The sequence below is a fragment of the Panthera leo genome, chromosome F2, assembly GCF_018350215.1.
Source record: "Panthera leo isolate Ple1 chromosome F2, P.leo_Ple1_pat1.1, whole genome shotgun sequence".
Classification (NCBI taxonomy): Eukaryota; Metazoa; Chordata; class Mammalia; order Carnivora; family Felidae; genus Panthera; species Panthera leo.
In genome coordinates, this window is record NC_056695.1 from 12,358,366 (window position 1) to 12,362,984 (window position 4,619).

General features: G+C 51.6%; 1 long non-coding RNA gene across 1 annotated transcript; it reads left to right on the plus strand.

Moving 5' to 3' along the window:
- Positions 1–439: 439 nt before the first annotated feature.
- Positions 440–4,371, plus strand: LOC122210749. Its single transcript, XR_006198219.1, has 3 exons — positions 440–458; positions 3,196–3,286; positions 3,883–4,371. It is a non-coding gene; the product is annotated as an uncharacterized LOC122210749 (long non-coding RNA).
- The last annotated feature ends 248 nt before the right edge of the window (positions 4,372–4,619 follow it).

The following is a 4,619-nucleotide window of genomic DNA, read 5'->3' on the forward strand; positions in this document are numbered from 1 at the left end:
GAACTGTTCATAAAAAGGAGACGCCCTACTCCTGATGCCCTTTATCTCCTTTGGAGATTTTCCTTTTACAGCGTGTTTTATCCAGTCTTCAGTGACAACCGTCTTTTTAAAGTCCTAGGTTCCCTTAAACCATTGGGGGTTTACATGTATTCCTAACATTCCCGGTGTAGTATCTGGCAGGATGAAAGGAAAGAGGCAAACCATTAGGGAGAAAATAGAGAGTCATTTTGAGGGCTGTGCAAAACTGATTATTTGTCACTAAATTTTACTTGCTTGCAGAGAAATTATTTTAAACATTTGGTCACCTTTTGTGGTTTGAAACTTCAATTCGAGTTGGATTCCATTTCACATGCTTACTGAGAAGCTTCAGGAGAAGCCTGGTCCTTTCCTAGGTGCAGAGGACACAGGAGAAAGCAAGACACCCAGAGGTCACACTCTCATGGAGCTTATATTCTAATGTATGTGTGTTGGGGGTGGGGGGTACAGCTAATAAATAACTTTAAAAATAACTTTTGGGTAAGCACAGGTGCTTTCTCAAAAGGTAGGTAGCCATGGTACCTCTTGGGAGAAATAGTGCAGGCAGAGAGTCTCATGGAGGCCTGAGACTGGGATGGGTTGCTTCAGCCATGGAGACAGAAAGAAGGCCCGTGTCACAGGGTTGGAGAGAAATAGGGTGGAGAGGAGGCGCAGGGTTCTTTCACTGTGGATTTTTCCATGCTTGCCAGAGTTGGCAATTTGCACAACTCCAGGGGGCGCTGTCCTAACCTAAAGCCCGCCCGCAACTGGCATGGGCCCTGATTCACTTCTACGTGCAGAGTTGGGAGAGCTGGGAGGTCAGATGCTGTCCCCTTTATCTGCAAGTCTTTGCCTTCACGTAAAAGCCAGCCATATCGACTGGACGCAGAAGACACAGCTCTTGCGGAGCGAAAAATGGTGGCTGGGGTGGGGGAGGGGAAGGTGCAGCCGTGTGTGTCTTGTGGAGTTGGTCAACTGGTGGGGACAGCCTCGCGTTACCCAGTTCTGAGGTGAGAGATCCTATGACATGTCTAGCCGAGACCCACCTTTCCCCTCAGGAGAGGTTTGTGCCCACTGGAAGCAGTCCCCTCTCACCTGGAGTGGCCTTCCTTTCTCACACGGGCCTGATACCAGGGCCCTGGATCTGCTTCAAGTTTAAGGAGGCCTGGGGCGTCTCTTCTTAGGTCCCTCTGGTCCGTCCCAGCATCAAGGGCAAGACTTGACAGATGTGGTCCTTTGGTTCCTGCACTTTCCCCAGGCTGGTGTTTGCCTCAGGCAAGCCCCCCAGTGTTGCCTGGGATTTGCTTGGTCTGCCCTACATCCCACTCCCCTGGGGGCCTCTCCCTCCTTCTGGGCTTGTGGGGACTTTGGCCACCCGGGCTCTGGGAAGTAAGCGGATGAGCTATTCTCCATCTCTGCACTGCCGGCTTTCATTGGCTCCCGGACGACCGGAAGGTACCCAGAATGGCACCCCCTGAGGCCGCATTTCCGGTCAGGCAGGGGAGAAGGCTGTGGAGGAGCCTCCCTGGCTCTTGTCCAGGCAGGAGCAGCCGGTGAGAAGCAGGGACCTGAGTCTCAAGGCCCCCGGCCTCTCCGCTCGCCAGTCTGTCTCCCTGTCCGGGCCTCACGGAATCACAGTATGTAGACTCCTACCTTTGTCTACTTCAGCTCTCATCCAGAATACTTTGTTTTTGTCTCGTCGAGCTGCCTAGAGCCACAGAACACCAACATATCCCCTCTTCCGTCTTTCTCTTCATCTCCCAAGGTCCAGCTGTAGGCCCCAAGACCATGGGTTTGAATCTTAGCTCTGCGTTTTACTGGCCATATGGCCTTGATAAGTGGTACCATTTCTAGGAGGCTCAGCGAGCTCATTTGTAAAACAAGGATAATAACAGCACCCACAGAGTTGCAAGTTGTCACAGAGTTGCTGCAGGAATTACATGGGATCGTTGAAGAAGGATTCCTTGAAACACGCCTAGCCCACAGCAAGGGCTCAGATAATACGAGCAGTATTGACTATTGCAAACCACCTCCTTACTGTCTCCTTCCTCGTAACCTCACGCTATGCTCTGGACGGCCTCTGATCTTGGCTTTCTCTGTCTCTTTGAAGTTCTTCTCCACGGTGTCTCCTGGTGTTCTAGACTGAACGGGGGAGCTCGTGTTGGCCCTGTATTTGGCTCACGTTGTAGAATCTCCCCCGCCTGCAACCGTAGGCTCTACATGGGTCCCCTCCTGATTGTCATCGCTTTCTGCAGCTGACTTCTTACGGCTTCCGCTTCCACTTGGACCCCATGTGCCACCACAAACCCCACCTGTCTGAAAACCAAATTACCATCTTCCTTCTAAATCAGAAACCCTCTCCCAACTCGCAAACGGATGACTCCATTCTTGGAGCCGTGCTGGTTCCAACCTCGCCTGAATACGCGTCCTCCCGTCTTCTGCCTCCACCTTCTGACATTCCGGGTCCAAAGCATCTGCATTCGGTGTGTCCCTCTTGGAACTATTTTCTTTCCAAGGCCTTGGAAACACATGCAGGAACACATGCAGTTCCTGAGCGCTCATGCTGTCGTGTTCTAGTCGCTACCCAACCTGCCCCCAGAGCTCCAAGTTCTCCCCTGTGATGGGTCCCGCAGTGGACTGCTTGGCCCCACAGGCAGCCCATGGGAGAGAGAGAACAACCCGGTCAGTATCTTAACCTCAGCCTCACCATACAAGAACTCGGTTTCGCCACCTGAATGATACGCTCCCGCGTGTGCGTACTGGCGATTTTTTGGCTTATGTCCACCCCACAATTTGATGTTAGGGGGAGCTTCTGGAAAGGCCTCTGAGATTGATTTGCATGAAGGGCCAAGAGAGTCCTGGGTCAGACGGACTCACCATGAGGGCACAGAGAGTCAAAGTGTGGTCAGATTCATTACAGTTTAAGCTACTGGCCTAGTGTAGAAAGTGAGGGGAGATTTCAGGTGGGCTAATAATAGTAACAGTAAATATTCTGACGAATGTTGTCCCCTGGCCCCGTTTCCCGACTTCCAGTTCAGGGACTCGCACCAGATCCTAAGAGTACGAGCGATGACAAAACGAGTAGAAGAGTCAGTTCGCTAAAAGGTCTACGTGTTGTCCTGAGCACGAGTGCTGCTTTGATGCATTAATACATTCATTCCTCCACTATTTCCTCCGCAGGTCCTGTGGTCTCCACACTGGGGATATGCCTGCCTGCAGTTCACAGTCAAGCAGGGGAGGCAGATAATACAAACAAGCAATGACCTTGAAGGTCAGTACGTGCTACGGGTAGTCAGATACAGAAGGTCACAGGACCACATATTAGGGATGCTTAACCTTAAGCTTAGTGAATCAGATGAGGCTTTGTGGAGGCCATGGAATCTAAGCCAAAACACGAGAGGAAAGCAGGAGTCAGATGGGGACGGGAAGAGTTCCTTGTGGAGGGGAACAGGGCACACAAAAGTCCCTCGGGCAGAGAAGCACGGCATTTGTGAGGAAATGCAGAAGGTTCAGCTTGGGCAAAGCGTGGCCAGGATGCTGAAGAGACAGGACGGGCAGACACAGGGCATTGCAGGGTGGGCGCATGAGTTTTGATTTTACGCTAATAGGCTATGAAAAACCATGGGAAGGGTTTCAAAGTTGGAAAGTTGGTGTGTGTGTGTGTGTGTGTGTGTGTGTGTGTGTGTGTACAAATGGGTGGGTTTGAGCAGTATTGGAGAGAGTTTGCACCAGAGAGAGAAAGGTCATGGATACCCCACCCCCCCAGGTTTCTGATTTGAACCACTGGGTAGGGGGGCACTGCTGAGGTCGGGAATACTTGGGGAAATGTGAAAGGGAAGAGGACAGGTTTGCTTTTGTGCATCTTAGGTTTGAGGTTCCTGACAGACTGCCAAGTGGATGTGAATTTGGGGACACTGGTCATCATTGGGAAAGCCAGGAAGGACTTGAGAAAAATCATTCAGATAACGTGTGTGTTTGTTTCTGCGGTAGCCTGAGATCCTGTGGCTGTCAGGAGAGAAATTCACTCCAGCTAGCCCGAAAAAGTGTGGAATTGTTAGGGTACAGAGAGCTTCACGGGGTGTGTTGCTCACCGGGAAGCTATGAGGATGGGAACAGCTCTTCTGGACTATGTAGGACAATGTGGCCACCTGCCACTCGAACCTTCACTTACACCGCATGCCCCTCTGTGCTCATGCGTGAGGCCTCCAGCCTCCATATCTGCCCCCTGCAGAGCTGACTCCTGCTCTCACTTGCCAAAGGACTTGACAGCTGCATCGAAAAGCCTCCTGTGGACTTCACCACAATCTTTAAAAGACTTTTTTGGATCTTTTATTTATTTTTGAGAGAGAGGGACAGAGAGTGCGCAGGGGGAGGAACAGAGAGAGAGGGAGACACAGAATCTGAAGGAGGCTCCAGGCTCCGAGCTGTCAGCCCAGAGCCCGACGCGGGGCTCGAACCCACAAACTGTGAGATCATAACCTGAGCCGAAGTCGGACGCTCAACCGACTGAGCCACCCAGGCGCCCTGAGTACAGAACTTCTGATCAGACACAATGTTGGTACATTCTTTATTTCCCTGTCTAACCCATGAAATCTGCTGCTGTG